This window comes from Halichoeres trimaculatus, unplaced genomic scaffold, assembly GCF_033239565.1.
Source record: "Halichoeres trimaculatus isolate MK-OKI-2021-1 unplaced genomic scaffold, fHalTri1.1 fHalTri1_scaffold_19, whole genome shotgun sequence".
Taxonomy (NCBI): Eukaryota; Metazoa; Chordata; class Actinopteri; order Labriformes; family Labridae; genus Halichoeres; species Halichoeres trimaculatus.
In genome coordinates, this window is record NW_027437197.1 from 12,826,347 (window position 1) to 12,843,975 (window position 17,629).

Here is a 17,629-nt window from a genome sequence, read left to right on the forward strand (position 1 = left end):
ACATCTGAACCAGTTAAGATATAAGTTATATAAAGTATCATGTTTGACTTTTGTTCCAAAGACTTTGTCGCTGTCACATGGTGGATTCCAGAAAAACAGAATATAACACTCTTGATCAGTCAGTGAAATTAACCTCAATTAAAAGGGCTCAAAATCACAACAAATGCAATCTTAATACACTTTCCAAAAACATTCATCAGTGCATCAAGATTGGCTCTTGATGCTCTTGATGCACTGACCCCAGCCTCTGTTTACTCTTTGTGAAGCCCTCTGGAGGTCTTAGATGGACAGTTCTTGACAATCCTTTCAAAGCTGCAGTCATCCTTGTTGCTTGTTCACCTTTTCACACTTTTTCGCAGTCAACTGTCGTTTCATTGCACCTTTGTGGCGTAGCTCAGAAGATCTCTGGTGACAAATTTTCCCTAAAAAAATGTGAACACATAAATGTCAAGCAGCGAGGAACACAAAGGTTTCACTTAGTCGTCTATAAAAGCTGCACCCTCTGGCATATTCAAATAGATTTCTCCTTTTTGTAAAAATATTATCAGCATTGTCACTGTTATTGAAAATGTAAAAAACCTTCTCAGCACCATTTCTCCTCTTTCTTTGCATCCTAAAGACCTGCATTAAGTAAAAACAGATTACTTTGAAGAGTATATGAGTGGGCAGGAGTTGTCCACTTACAATTACAAAATAATCTACCCCACGCTAGCCTTTTTACAATACCTGCAAAGCACCTGATGGAGAATTTAAATTATTTCAGCACATAGTCTGCAATTTTCTAAAGGTTACAGGCAGAGCAGATGCATTTGTGTGCAGAATTGTGACAAAGCTGGCATCATTTTAAAGGTTAGAAAATATATAAGTAAGACATTAACTCCTTGACCCTTAGAAATAAAAGCTTCTCCTCAGAGTGCCTCCTCCGGCTCTGCCAGGAGCAGTTTTTATCACAATGATGAAAGAAAAAAATATCTCTTGTTCAAAATGGTGTGCTAGAATGTAGGTAGACAAGTAGGTGGCTCATTTTCTGAATTACAAAGAACAGAAGGCTTTTATTGCTTCTGCTGCTCATGCTAGGGAGATATTATGGAGTGACGGTAATGTGCAATAAATTGATACCTAATGCAGGAAATGAAATGCAAATGGTGGCTGCTGGAGAGCATATTGATTCATGCTGCACGGTAACTGCTCTGTGACAAATTGTAAACCTAGCACTGACAAATAGTCTCACTCGACTATGCTCTGGCTTCATATGCGTTTAGTGCAGTAGTCCTGTTAAGAGCCACTTTCTGACACCAACTTCCTTTCATCGGAGTGCTGACATAAGCAAAAAGTCATGCGAGCCCCATTTAGAGGGAAGGTTGGGAGCTGTGAGGCTGTAGTGATTAGTCAAGAATAAGAGCCTGAAGTTTAATTAAAGTCATCAGGCAATTAGGAGCTAGTGCGATAGTGCTTTACAATGCATTTCTGTCTTCTTTCTCCATTACCAAAGCTTAATCGAAGAAGTCCCTGCACTGATATTATGAGCTAAATGTTGCTTCAGTATATGGAACAGTCACATGGAGGCTGCAGTTGAAATAGGGCCTTTGTCAACTAATTGCAGACGTCCATTTATTATTTGCAATAATGAGGTTCCCCTTTTTTTTTTTTTTCTTTTTTACTTTGAAGCACTCTCTTCCTATTGTTAGGCTTTGGGTTTCGAGTGCAATATCTTATGGGGCAATCGTTACTGGAACGACTGTGCTACCAAAAGCTGTTTACAATGACTATTGTGAATGAGTCTTCAGGGAAAAAAAGCACTGATCTTCTTCCAAGTTTCCTAAACGTAAAATGATAGCGATGTTATCAATAGCTTACATGTTTCTACAGGTGAGCGATTTCTGAGGTGTAAGGACAAGGCACAATTGTGGGGAGGTGCCGACACAGTATCCACATTGATCTGAAATTGCTTATGTGCCACACACGAGCATCCAGTAATGGAGTGTGAAACTGGAGAAAATGAAAAGTAACAGATGAGGAAAAATGAACTTGAGCAAGTACACAGCAGGGCTGTGAGACCCGCGGATCTATCGTAATGATTCAGTGATGTCAATATTTGTTACCCTTGCTCCATTAGCAATGACTGGCTGATTAATATGTGTACACAGGCTCTGGATGACCTTCACAATCGCTGTTGTTTCTGTTCCGGTTACATGACTTTTAATGAGACATGTGAAATTCTTGTCAGGAAAAAAAGAATCCTCATTGGCCAATGAACAAAATGCATTAGCATTCAATGAGGGCCTTGCATTGAACTGTTGAAAAAAAAAAAAAAATTATCAGTGAGTGTTTGATGCCACAGCTTCTTTGTAGCGTAAACAAACAAACAAACTGTTCCTAGATGCACTTGGAGAAAGAAAGACACCTCACAGATTTTCTCAGACAATGAAACTTGACAACATGCACTCAAAAACCAAAAAAATCTGGGCAATATAGTACAAGATGCGAAGATGCACCATTCTCTAATGACAATAGTAGTAGACTGTATCATGACGCTCAGGTCATTTTGATGAGAATGAGTTGTCACTGTCTTCCTTAGGGTGACCATATTCTAAAAACCCAAAAGAAGACATCCTACCTGGCTTCTTGGAGATACTGCAAAAATACCCAAAGTTGACAAAGTAGCTTTATAATTCTTACATTTATTTAAATAATTACTTTTCTGTTTAAAGAGAAATGTAAATATAATTTTCTCATGTGAAAATAAACGAACAAAAACAAATAATTCCCCCAAATCTTAGTAAAACAAACAAACAAAAAAACACAGAGGTAGTCTTAAGTGTTTTTGTTGATGTTGTTATTGTTATTTGTCTCCCTGTAAAAGTTAATTGACATATTGATGCATCAGCATTTTTTTCGTCTATTGTAAATATCAATGGTCTGTAGAACACACTAAGCAAAACCTAGAAATTTTAAAGAATTATAATTGATATATAATTTTAAAAACCCCATTTATCCTGCGTCTAAGTGTGCTGGAAAACACAATTCCAAGGACCAGAAAGTGATACCCATAATTCACACAAGATGTCCAGAAGAAAAAATATGCAGAAAATATGAGGTTGTGGCCCAGCATTTTCAGATCTGTCGATGAGTTTTCACAGAAGACCAGATAACAACAAAATCAAGCCTGAGCAGAGATTAACTTTGCACAGAAAACTATCAATGCAGGACTGATCATTTCTGGAGCTGGTGGAAACTCAGGGTTACAACATTTTTCAGCAGAGCTGTCATTCACTATGTTAACATAAATAAGCTAACATCACAACTGCATTCTATTTGGGGTTTTTGTGTATGAACTCTATTTTTTGGCAACAACACATAATGTTCTCAGAGTCAAAGCTTGAATGCTTCACGTTTTTATTTATTTATTTATTTATTTCAAGTCTTAAGCGGACTGCAGTGTTGTTTATATGTTTCATGCTTACCCCTACAAGTTGTGAGCTTTGCCCCTGTGGTGCTTGTGTTATTGATATTTATACACACAATACTGATGGAAAAAAAATCTTGTTGCATAAAAGCCTTCTGTTTTTGTATTGCTGTTTGTCAAGCATTTTAATGATACAGATAGTCCTGAGATGTGTACACATATTGAATTTATGGGTAAAAGTATTCATAGTAAGTCATTAATGGATGCTTTTTTGAATTTTGGAGTAGTATAAGTATAATTGCAGTAACTCATGTGCAACTTGCAATATACTTTGAAAAAAGAGCTGTGAACAGTCTTACTGAGAGAAATTTGGGGCAGTCAGCAGAAACCAACCCATCACTTCAGGGCAACCACAACCACGCACATGTACAATGTGTTTTCCTCTTATCTTTGCCTTGAATTCATCTCAGCATCATCACACATTTCATTCAGCGTCTGTGATTGATTTACTGTTCTTTGCACCAGCTCGAACAGCTTATGCTTGTTAATTTGGCATGCTTTCAGCGGGGTAATGTGACTGCTGGCTCACACAACCCTGGTGGTGCATATGCAAGCAGTGCTGTTGAGTTGTTGCACAGGGGGGGTTAATCGGGGCTGTGTTATACGTGTGCAGATGATGTGCTGTGATGGGTGTTACAGATTGATGACTCTCATCCAGTGTGTCGTTCATGTTAACATATTTCAGCTGGCGCAGGGAATGTCATGTCTTGTGTCTTGGAAAGTTCACCACCAAAATCTGTGCCCATAAAAATGGAAATGACCTGCCGATGAGCAGTGTAAGCAGATCTGCAGGTGAAGGATATGATGCAAAGGAGCTATATTTCCATTGGATCACCTTGCTTCTTATGCCTCTTTTTGTCTTATCCTCATTTAAGTGATGTTGCCGATCTTGCACTAAAGCAAAATGAGCCTGGATGCCAATGACACGCACAGATAGTTTAAAGGGTTTAAATGGTGCATAAGCATTTGTGGCATTGTTGCCTTTGCCTGAAGACACGTTGGACTGCACTCTGAATAGTTCATGCCAGAGACCTGAGGCCATAAGTCAATCAGCCTCTTGGAGCGCATATGGCAGCGGCAGCTCTGACATGTTAATTAGTGACAACTCTCCCTTCTGGCCATAGAGCAAGACAGCTATAGAAAAGGTGAGATACGATGTGTAGCCATTCAGGAAACTTCCATGAGCACACATACTGCTTTCATCCTGACCTGTGTGGTACAGCTATCAAGGATAAGCATTGTTGTCTAAATTTCAAAGATGAAGAACGCTAAATAGACCTCCCTGTCAATTTATCTCACCTCATCTCTACTTTATGACATGAATGAGGGGAACCTGAACAGCAGTTAACCAATAGAGAAGTTGACAGCTGCATAATGCAAAAAGATGACAGGGTGATGCCAGGAACAAAGGAGCCAAGAGATGCACTAGTGGCTTTTAAACCCAAAATAAGACACAAAAGCTTTAGTAGCTTTTTATGTTGAGACAGAAAAAGGATGCATAGATGATGCATGCCAGTCTGCAGTGAGAGTTTCACACACCAGCAGGGTTCACGGAGTACAAGGTGATAATTACAGTCCATTTTACAGATGAGTGAGTAATGCATTCATAACGTGTGTTACTGAGACTTTCTCATGTGCTCACACTGAAGTTTTACAGCTGCTATTGGGGAATGGGGGTAGACTTAGAGGGACTCAGCTGTATTGACATCAGAGTTGATACAGCTTTACCTCTGTTCCAAAGTTCTACAGAATAGGGAGCAGAGAAAGAGAGAGTTTGAAAAGTCTACCACAAACTAAATGTTCTTCACCGCAGCCTTAAATAAAAAAAAGTTATTCAATCTGAAACTGATGGGAATTTGATCATACGCCTTGGTTGAGCAGCCTTTATCTGAATGACTGAACATCCATGTTTAGATACCTTATCCTGTTTCAAAGTCAAACTTCTCAGTCTGTGAATCCAAATATATGTTAAACCTTAAAAAGGACAATTTTCATTGGGAGTCTTTTTAACGTGACTGCTCTGTACGGGCAATCATGTTTAGCCTCACAGAAAATTCAGTCAGCTTTTCTTGAACCGATTAAAACTCTATTTCAGTGGGATAACAGTGTCTTTGGTGTCTGGGCTCCAAGTCTCTTCACTCCTCATAGATTTAAGTTAAATTAAGAGACTGGGAGTGATGGTGTAATATCTTTAACCCTGTATAATCAATCCATCTTTATACAAAGCTTATTCACAACAAATGGTATCTAAAGACACTTTACAAAAGATCAGGTCAAGAATTTACTCAGTCAAATTATAAACAAAGACCCAACATCTGGACAAGGTAAGATGTCTGCAGGCCAGCAGGTGAAGGGCTGCTGTGAGTTTATGGGACAAAAAAGAACTGTCAAGAAGAACTAGACCAAAAAAACTAAAATGTAAGATGAATTAATGAATAATAATAAAAATAGATCGTTTTCATGGGTTTTGCATTCTTACAGATGTTAAATTGAGTGGAGATTGTAAATTTGAGTATAGTACACAATAGTTATAACTAAGTTATATCAACAGTATATGTATACATGAGAAGTTCATCCCCTGACCAATATATTGTGACATATTGGATCTGATATGATCTGTAGTATGTGTAGAATATAAATCAGTGGGTAATAATGAGATACAAAGGTCATTTCAGCTGCATCAAGACCTGACAGGGTATCTCCCAAATTTGTGACAACAGGCATAAAGGGGTTAAGCACAGCACTGGTGCAGGACAGCAGTGACATTGGCAGAGCAGAGGCAGGGACCCAGGAATCCTGTAGCTTTTAAAAGGCCGCCTAATTGGAAGGATACCTGTCAGGGGGATGTGAGAGTGAGGCATGGCAAATGTGACAGCGGTGCACCCTGAGTTGCTTGCCTGAATGAACTCCCAGGCGTAGCCATATTAATTGTTGCTCATTCTTGCCTCAAGCAACGGGCAACAAAAATGAAATGCTCCAGACATGCTGACCTTTTATCATGCAGTCAGTTTTTTTTTCATGTGCTCTTAAAAGGAAGAATGTAGATGCCTTTGAGACCAGAAGGAATAAGCTGTTAATTAAAGCAAGCTGCACATTACGCTGTTCAGGGCCTGTGGCTGTCAATTTTGTATGCTGCACAGGTAGCCTGATTGTTCCCTCTCAGAATTCTATTTGATGCCCTCGAATGAAAGAAAGTCACTAATTTGCTGATGTCTTGATTCAGAACAGGGATTATCCTCCAAGACAGGCTAAATGGAAGGTCAACAAGCAATATATCTGACAGGAGGTTTTCTGAGGTAATAACTCTCTGTTTATTACCTCAGTCAGTTGAATCCATTTCCCACATCGCAATCCAAGAGAGCAGACTGCACCTGAGCATTGCTGCGGACTCGGTGTGTGTAAGTGAATGTGTTTAAGTATGCTGGTGGTCTGTTTACATACAGTTATTTGATGAAAAATCTTTTATCTATTTGTCTTTTAATGCTGACAAATAAACAAATTAATTAGCCGGAGTAATAAATGACAGGTACTTCCTGCATTAAGATATAAACTCCTACTATTTACACTGTTGATCTTGAAGCAGTTTACTGCACCTCATGAGGATACCAGATCTATTTACTGCTTCACATTTGTTATCCACTAAATTAATTGCCCACTGTTTAAACATTGCTCTTGATTGACAAAATTAAATGTTTTTTAATATAAGGCTCAGCTTTAGATATTTTTTATGGGAAAAAATATCATTGGAAATGTCTGTTTATTCTGTGCTGTTACAAGTTCTTCCCCATTATTCAACATAGTTTTTTTTTTTATTATTTATTTAGTCATTTATATATTTTTGAGAAAGACAGGCTTTGTTTATGGCTGTATGAATTCTTGTTGTTGTATTTTGAACTATTTCCTGCTTGTTTTCTCTCCTGCCCCAGACAGTTAAATGTATTTCAGTGAGAAAAAATGTTTTGGGTTTTTTTTTTTTTCCTCCATTTTTTTGTGAAATTTCTGCAGGATGACTTATCATACCACCTGCAAAGTGATGACTTATCATACCACCTGCAAAATGAAGCTACATGAGACATGTCAGGGGTTTGAAAACTAATGTATGAGGAGAAGGAGTGTATGTCAGTGTTGTACATGCAGGCACAGGCAGAGATGGGGCTTGCAGATTGTGTTCTTTCAGTTGCTTGTAATTCCACCAGGTCTGTGTTCGGTCCGTCTCTGCTCTGACATTTGTATGTTCCTGCTTCATTTGTGGTCCACGGCATGGTGATGGCACGGTGCAGTGTGGTAGTTCTGTGGGCTGTGGGCAAAAGGGAATCAGTTTACAGGCCTGTGCACACTTCTGTTTAGGGTTGGGTTGAGTTGGGGTGTGGTAGCTGGGGGAGAGATTAAAAGTATCTAGTAGTCCATTATTGCAAAGAAACACTGTGATGTCCTTGAGCTGAAACAGACAGGCTGATGCATGTAGATCAGTATCAGACTATGGATCAAGATTTCAGGGTAAAATCATGTTCATGATATTGAACTTTATAACAACTATCACTCCAGCGCATTATTAAAGCACATATGTCCATTACCACTTACAACTGTACACACAAGTCCATTGAAACATTAAATGATTCATGGATGACTCTATAAATATAATGGTTTCATTTTGGGTTTTGTTCATGTTCATTTTGAAAGTTAGTGTACGAGGTAAAACTGTTTTCTTTTAGGCTCCTGGAAAAAGGAATTTTGGATTCATCAGACAGCAACAATACAGATTTCCCCTTTCAACATTTGGTGGAAAGGTTAGAACAACAGTATTGCGGAAAATATGGCTTTTCTCTCAACCTTTTCCTCGAGAAGCCTAACTTCTGCTTCTTAATTTTGCCGGCTCCTGGGAAAGCATTGTGACTGACATAACTATAGCACTGCATGCAGACAGCAATGACATCACAATTTAATACTTTTGGAACGACGCATCATGAAAGAGAGCAGAAACAACAGTGTGGAAGTGGGAGAAAAACAACAATGGGCTGAATTTGCAAAGCACAAAATGCAGCTGCCAACAGCACCATGAATTTCATATATGCCACCATTATCTGTCTCAAGGTCCAGTTCACAAAACATATTGCACCAATGTTAGTCAAGCTCAAACATGCCCATGAACTCGTCCTTCACTGTGCAGTTTGTGTTTCCCATGGAACTGTCTGCACATCCATTGTGTACTGCAATATTTCACTGTGCAACTACACACCAATTCTGACAGAGTTCATTTCTGTCCACATATAGATTATGTGTTTGCAAGAGAGAGGAAACTTTTCACCCTTTATTCTGAACTCCAGGCTCAACAGATATATCAGAAAACACAACTTTTTGATTGGAGTAAGACAATTTTGTAATCTTAGATCTCTATGTCAAAGTTAAAATCAGTTCCAAGTCACATTAATATGAATTGTTAAAACAAAGTCGTCACTCTGATGGCAAAGTTTGTGTTTTTCCCCATAAATACTGTGCTTCTGTTGCCACTTTCTTTATGCAGAAGGTAACATTTCACTCTGATAGCACATGGCTATTTGTACAGCTATTTGTGAATCCTACACTTTTTGCAATAAGGCTCATTTGCATAGCAGCGGACCAATTGCCCCAAATGCATGCGTGATGGATGGTTCAAACACGCACAGCCCTGGAGCACAAAGATGCTTTCCTCTCTGTAGAAGTGTTGGGAGTGCACTTAATACTTTTGTTTGTGATTTAGCCTTTTCTTTTTTCTCTTACACAGAGGTTTTACAGGCACAGACATGAAAATGGTAGCCCATGAGGATTAGTTTAGAATTTATTTTAAAAAAAACTTGGAGACTGGTTTGGGCTTTATAAACTATGGCGGGTCACATTCAGCAATCAACAGCTACAGGATATTTCACTGACAGTGCGGTCAATTATTTGAATTTGGGAAAAAAAATCTTGACTGTTTTACCAATTTTAGTAAACAGCAGTTTTCTGCAATTTTAAATAGTTTAATTGCTTACTGATAATCTAGCTTAACAATTTCCAAAGTGTGTCACCATGTTTGTTTGTCTACTTCTGTGCTTTACATCAGTGTTTTTCAAATTGTGGTCCTAGGACCACTAGTGGTCTGCCAGTGCCCCTAGTCGTCGGCAGCAACGGTGAGGAATTTGTGGTTTTTTGTTTTTTTTTTGTTAGTTTTTTTTATAATGTGACACTGAAAAAAAAAAGGGGAGGGGGGGGGGGGGGGGGATGCAGGGCTGCTACACAAATGGATAAAATTTACAAGAACTGATTCATAAAAGCATCAACAATGAATTTGATTATCAATATGTTAAGTTACGAGATTACGACATCTCATCTTGAGGTGTGGAGCTGTTTACGTCCCATATAAACATGAACGTAGCAGGGTATAAGTTAAGTTAAGCCGATGGCTGATACACATGACATATTGCAGCAGCAGAGAAAGCAGTCAGGCTCAAAACTTCCTCAGTGTGTGGGCAGCTATGTGGTGGGAAAACAACAACTGAAGAGGAGTGATGCTTGAAAAACTCCACATATGATCCATGTTGGGAAATGTTTGGTCTGCCCTGAGTACTTGTCTTGTCCTGATGTGTATACTGATCATCCCGTTTGACACGTATGAGAAGTTCATGAAACTAGCATTGCCGTTGGCTGTGGTAGAGAGCTTTGGAAACTCTCTCATTATACCATCTCTCTCTCTCAGGCTCGCAACCTTAAACTGTATGACTAATGGAGGTAGTCCCCCCTGTGTCACCCGTCTGTTTCCGAAATAGATTTTTGAAGCAAATCGGCCATCATGAACAACACTGGACAGGGGCTTCAGGTAAAACTATAGGGCTCCCATCAGGCATGTTAGCTAAGCTGTGCCTCTGATTGGGCAAGCTTGCAATCTTAATATCCTCTTAAATGCCGAATTAGAAAAAAAAAAGTCACCCCCTGTACAGTATGTGCAGATACTATAATTAGTGATTCAGACAGGAATCGTTTCTTGAACCAAGCTGAAAATACGTTTATTTCTGCTGAAAAAACTTTTTTTTTTTTTTTGGGCTTGGTGTGTATGTGACTTTCGTTACTTCCTGAGCCAGCTGACACTCGAGAAACAGTCAGTTTTGAACACCTCTGCCTTGTCTCATATTCTTAGACAAAATGTTGCAACTTTCTCAGAGGCACACATAAACACACCCGCCTCCTTTACCCTCCTTTGCAGAATTATCCATTTAGACATAGAGTATGATGAGTAATTTAATTTAATCAAAGTATTTAAGTATGATAATACTGGCAATTTTAAGTATTATGAAATAATGTATCAGCAATGAAGTTACATTCATATTTTCAGGTCTGATTCCTCCCTCACTCTAAAAGAAAACAACAAACCATGAGGCACTAAATGCACTTTTTTACTTTGTAGTCACTGTAATTGTAAAAATACTAGTTATGAATCAAGCAAATTAAGAGTAAAGCAATAAGATGCATGTTTTTAACGGGAAAAAAAAAAACAATTTGCAGATTAATCAGTTATCAAAATCATTAGTAGTAGCCCAAGCAAGTTGTAACATGTATGCTGTGGGTTTAAAGTTTTTCAGTTGGTTGTTGGGGGTGTTGTTCTGGGGCTATTTAGCTTGGTGGCCTGCAAGATTTTTCTGGGGGGAGAAGTGGTCCTTGGTCTGAAAAAAATTGAGAAACATTGCTTTACATAACTGCATTTTGGCCATACATTTATGCAGCCAATGCTCCATTAGTAACAAAGAATACACCATCTTCCCCAGAATATGGTTCCCTGCAGTTTCAAAGACTGCAGAACCAGGGGCAGAACTGAATAATGCAGCAAAATGGAGCCAAGCAGATTACTGAGGTAGAAATGTGAATATGCGTGCATGGTAGCATGGAGCGAAAACATTCACAGGAGACGTCATTATAAAACAAAAGTCCTTTCCAACTGTGCAGCCACGTTCCATTTAAACCATGACATGACTGTCATAGATTTAAAATGGTTCAAGCATGCAAAAGCAGGATGAGCAAATCAAAACATACTGTATTTTTAACCCAAAGGTGGGAGAATGTTGAATTTTAGAGAGTCAGGTGAGGAAGATGTGGGCCAAGTTTTGCATATTGGTTGTCGAAAGGTCCTAAAGTATTTGAATTTCAAACAGTATGGTTCAATATTGAAAAGTGCCTGTACTTCATGCACATCAAAGGGTAGAACATGATTATGCCAAATGTAAGGGAGCAACTCTTCAAGAGATTGCATGTTATTTTTACTAATAATTGCTCAAATGTCGGAAATTTATTTGGATAAAGTGTGACATTCAGTCAGACTCAGGAAAATATCTGGACCGTCCATCCTGCTAAGGTTAAAAAAAATTTCTGTGGTAGATATGAAATAACCTTGGATAAAAAATGTACATTAAGACCTCCCTGCGTCTGACTGAACCGTTTCATGAGGTTAAGAAGATGTTTGTCTGTGGAAATTGCCAGATATCTTAAAGCAGTGAAAACTTTAATACTGTGTGTGAACTCACCTTGCCATTCTCCTCAGCGGAAAGAAAAGTTTAGTTTTTATCTGGTGTTTTGGATGGCTTGAGGGGGTTGTGCTGGATGGTGGAAGGAGAAGCCAAAGAACCTGACTGGGACCACCTGCATGGGTGAAAGGTCTCTTAAAAGAGGCGAGCCAACCGAGCAGTGCATGAGAGAAAACAAGCAACTAAACTCTGGTTTTGAAGTCTTTGCTGGAGATGTGGAGGCGGAGGCTACAGGACAGTTCTACCCTTTGGGTATTACAGTCAAAATAACTTTTTAAACATGACTTTGGTCCTGCTGTTGGGACTATTTAACCACAAGAAATATATAAAGAGTCCATATACGAGAAGGAAATGTGCACAGACTCAAAACATAAAGGTAAAAAGTCTTCTGTAAAGGGTGAAATGTGTTGCTCACCAGAAAAAACAGCTTGGCCATCATTCCCGTGTCAGCCTCCACAGGGTCCAGAGGGCAGCCCAGGACTGAGCTGGCCTGCCTCTGCCTTGTTCAGTCTGTGAATAGCATGTTGCTGCTCTGATCCTGTTGGAGAGTTGGAGATAAACCTTATATTTCCATAATGATATGGAATCAGGGAGATAGCTGTCTAATTTCATTTTTGACAGGTGATAGTGTTTGCAGATGAAGAGATGTAATGTTACATGATTCATTATATATTATGTATAGTTTATCAGTGCTACTCATTTGTTAATTAATTACCTCGGCCAAGGAGGTTATGTTTTTGGGAGAGTTTGTCTGTTTGTCTTTGTTAACAACATAACTCAAAAAGTAACAAACAGATCTGGAGGAAATTTTCAGGAAATGTTCAAAATGGGATAAGGAAGATATGTTTACATTAAGGAGGTGATCTAGATTACTCTCTGGATCCAGCTGGATTCTTTAACATTGTGAGATAGGGACTTTTTCACCATATTAGTATATAACACCATGATAAATATTCATATTGCTTTGAAAAACAATACAAGACAATGTCACAATAATTTCTGTCGGATGTAAAAATATGATCCAGATCCTGGCAACATTCTGGATATCAACATCTTGAATATGAAATATGTACTGGGTCATCATAAGTTTCAACACTGTCAGGAAACAAATTATTGTACAAACCTGCAACTAACACCAAATTGTAGCAGACAGTCTGCTGAAAGGGAGTATAACATTAAAGTAGGACAAAAGTGTTGCGTGACAATCACAATATGCTTGGCAGGGGTTCATATGAACATTAATATTAGTAATATAATTCTAATATGAGAAATTCTGCCTAGCACATAGAAGATCCATACCTAGGGATCAGGACTAACAGTCTACATTTTCACTCTTACCTACTGCTTAGAAAATACAGTATGTGCCTCACAGCATTTCCACAAACAATTCCAGATGGCATAACAGGCGAGTGAGAGGCATATTGAATTCAGAATTATATGTATCCAAGCCTCTGACAATCTCTCTGTTCTCGTTTTACTTTGTAAGTCATCTGGATCTCATTCTCATTTAATTTAAAATAGGTGGCATATGCAAGCACCAAAGCTGTTATAATATATGCAAAATACCCCTGCAACATATTCATGCATTGACACATTCATGCATCCAAATGCATCAGGAATTCTGACTTCATATGTTGGTCAAAGTTATTGTTGAATGACAGAGAAATGGAGAACAAAACAACTACATTTTAATGGAAGAAGGGAGTAGATGTGCGCACGTATTTGCTGGAAGCTGTAGCAATGGCGTGTCTGAAAAATGGGGATAAAATCATCGAGTTGTCAGATTGCCACCTGGTATAACATACGAGCGAGGAGATGAGCATGAAATCCTCATAAACCAAAACGCAGCAGTCTATCATCAAAGTGGGATGAGAAGGAAATGTTTCATGCAAGGTCACAGTGAAGCAAATGTGACATTAAAAACAGCTCAAGACGTTAATTCACTCTAAATGTGCCATTTATATGCCACGGAAAGCTTAAGTGACAATATATGCCTTGTAAGGCTTTGTGCAAAGGTCATTGGGAAGTTTCCCCAACACCATTACAAACTTTCAGAGTTATTTCTTTTTATAGTGTTGGCAGTAGACGTCAGAAAAAAACAGTCCTCAGCATGGTGCAGAGTCACTTTTGACAAAAAAACACCCAACGATTTAATATTTGATCAGCTACTCACAAGGACATGATGGAGAATGATTGCTTTACACTGCAAACGGATGGTTTCATTTGTGATGCTGCTTATTCCAGGCTGGCAGAACAATAAAGATTCCTGATGTGTGTGTGGAAGTGTTCTGTCTACTTTGCAGACATCGCAGCTTCTGTAATTTGCTGACGTTTTTTCTCCAAGCAGGATGTGGAAAACGAGACGAAAATTTATATTCTTACCTGTCCTCTGCGCGGTGACATGTCTTGCTTTCTCTCCTGCGATGATAAGGTTTGTGAGCCTCACCTGAGAGTTGTTGATCCGTCATGGCTGATGCACCTGCAGTATTCAAAGACATTTAGCTGTGGGGGCAGTCAGGTGTGAGGGGTTGGACCTGGGAAGTCTGATGTGTATAAGCAAGACAATACCTGACCTTGGCCTCGCTGTGTGAGCTGCTTGGCAAGGAATATGCACCACTGTGAATGCAAATGAGGATGAGTGTGGAACAGAACAAGCAACCTGGAACACAGAGTCAGTGTATTCGCTAAAGAAGCTTCTTTAGCATTCAGCTCACTCCTGCGCTGTGCTCTAATATTCCCTTGTTTTCTGATAAAAGGATTTCAGTCCATAAAAGGATGTGGACAAGTGCATAATTTGAGGAGGAAAAGTAAGGCAGTAGGTGGACTGTTAGAGGGATGGGATAGAGGATCTGAAATTGTGTTTCGTCTGTCCTCTGTGGAGACCGATGCAGGCTCTCTGGGGCTCTCTGCACCATTTTTAGATCACATCACAGGTGAATATGTAAATCAGCTCTGATGTTGTAATTATGTAACAAAAGTTTTTAAATGTTGTATTAGATGAAGTCTATCCTAAGTTCCTCTTTGTTTCATGTACATGGGCCAAAAAATAAATGAAGAGAAACACCACTGCCTCACCTTGCACTTTGCTGACAAAGTTTGACCTCATTCCTCGGTGTGTTGGAGTGCATCTGTTTGGGACTTACATTCAAAACTCTGAGAAGTTTTTGCTCTTATCATTTCTGCAAAAGAAGGGAGACAAACAATCCTCTGCAGTGAGTTCCTGCAAAACATTCCCCTCCTTTTGTTTCAAACCAAAGAGGCTGTTTTCAAGTTATCTCAACAAATAAAAATAAAAATATAATCACAGTATCTAGGTTACACCTAAACCTGTAGCCTTTTGAGATAACTTGAGGCAACTTAGATGCTGAAATTTATAGACATGTTAAAAAAAAATGCTGCCTCTACATCCATTTGATAGACTTGGAGCATTGTTACAAGTCATTTTATGATAAGTTTCTAATATTTTAAACAACCTTTGTTTAATTTAATCACTCAGCTTCTTCTCTTTTTTTTTCCACAAAAGAAAAATAATTATCTTACTTTGTTCTCTCTTCTTTGGTTTTTGAGCACTTTCATCAGAAACAAAAGCAGCCTGGGATGAGGGTACGGAGAATGAAACTGAACACAAAAGTAGTTTGGCTGTGAAACTAACACAATAAGCTGAGAGAATCGTTCCATAAAGCTGTGGAAACAAAGTTAGGCTGAGCTTTCCTCAAACTTTTTTTCAGCGTTTGACATCAAGGGGCATAAAACAATTATCACAGAAACACAACCCCCGCCTGTATATGACTACAGTCTATTTTCAGAGTCTCACAGCAGGATAAAGGGAAGCAATCACATTTTCTTTCTAGTTCACTCACGTTTCAGCATGTGGAATTTGCAAATGAATCCATGGTGGAGCAAAGTCCATAGTACCTTTGATATACAAACCAAAATCCCAAGATCAATTCATCTGGACTGGGCAGTATCAGTGAGCCACATGGCTGACATTGCCAAGGAGATACAGCGGATACATTCATCAGTAAGCACTTTAACTGAGCAGCCAGCGGTCATTACGTGTCAAAATTGGAGATAAATGCTCCAATAATATCAGCCAGTTTAAACAATTGTTGGTGATTAATGAGGCTATTGATTTTTTTTTTCTGAGGTTTTAAAGCCACACAGTTGTTAGTGAGGCATGTGTGAAAAAGGGGACCAATGTCTAAGACACATCTTTGTGTAAAACCAACATTTCAGCTGTAACTGAAGGTTATGATACAAATGAAATCTAAGTGTCTGTTTTATTTTTGGTGAAAAGAAAAAAAAAAGCCTTATTAGACATAAAACAAGCCACATTTACCTGACAAATCCAAAAACTGTCCAAATACAAGTGAAAGAAAGAATGAGGCCTAAACTGCTTTAAGCAAGTAAAGAAACATTCCAACAGGGAAAGAAAACATTTAAGTGTCTTAAATTTAGAAATTTATATTACTGAAAAGAAAAATAAAAGACCAAGTTTTCTTTCCACTCTTAAAAGAGTTTTTTTACTCACTTGAGGTAATCCAGGCCTCATTCTTGTCTTTTAATTAACTTTTTTTTTTACTTATCAGGTGACCATCATTTTTGTCCAGTTTTATAATTTTGTTTATGAAAATGATTTTGCTGAACCTAAATTCAAAAGCTCTTTTTTTATTAGCTTATTTTCAGAAAAAATACTTTTGTCAATTTCAAGTTATTTCTTTAACCATCATGGGGTTTTCATTCTTAAACTGAAGAGTACCAACAATTGTTTTTCACATGTGTAGATCATTTTGTGTTTTATCACAGCAGTCATTAAAGTATGAACTATCCTTGATAAATAAAGTGCCAAGGATTTGGCTCCAGACTTAACAGAAACCGGCTCAAATCACAGTCTGTTTGATTTCATGCAGGGTTTTGTACTCAGTCAGAACAGCAGAGGTATCAAAACAGCAAGAACAGTTGCTGAACACAAGCAGGTAAGATCACCAAACTCACCAGAAACTTCACCTAACACATGACACACAAAGAAAGCATTCGACAGTTTCACAAGACTTGGCACAGAAGAAGAGTAACCTTGAGGCTAATTATAATTAGGTCAGATGTGCCGTTTCATAGTCCTGTTGGTGTAATGATTGAATGCTCATCAACACAGCATGACAATAGTACAATCCATCCATCCATCTTCCTAAGTTTACCTTTTACAATCCAGATGAATGTGATGCATTTAAAAAAAGAGTGATTAATTTGTTCCAGGTTGAAAAACTTACATCATATTTTGTGTTAACTTTTCATCTTTATGTTCAGCCAGCTGGAGTGTCACTTGAAACCTTGCTGCTGAAAATATGTATCTTTTCTTACATAAAGGTCAGTAGTTCTTAACTATAGGTGATAAAGAAAGCATTAAATTGACTTTCCTTGGCGTTTCAGAATTCTCTGCTCTTGTCATGACTGACACATACTTCAGTGATTAATTACTAAATTCTGAGCATTCCTCCCCAAGAAGGATTTTTTAACCACAGCCAAGATTAGTATAAACACAAGAAAAAGGGAAACTAAACTAGACGACAGACGTGATGTGATTTTTAAAGAAGATGTTAATAAGAGAAGCTGCAGGTAGAAGCTCAGACACAGGTCT

The 17,629-nt window shown here is 38.4% G+C and overlaps 1 long non-coding RNA gene across 1 annotated transcript; it reads right to left on the bottom strand.

The window, feature by feature from the left end:
• Positions 1-218: 218 nt before the first annotated feature.
• Positions 219-12,534, bottom strand: LOC141807992 (uncharacterized). The gene is made up of 3 exons (XR_012599883.1): positions 12,410-12,534; positions 11,995-12,109; positions 219-422 (listed from the first exon to the last, which is right to left on the bottom strand). It is a non-coding gene; the product is annotated as an uncharacterized LOC141807992 (long non-coding RNA).
• Between the last annotated feature and the right edge of the window lie 5,095 nt (positions 12,535-17,629).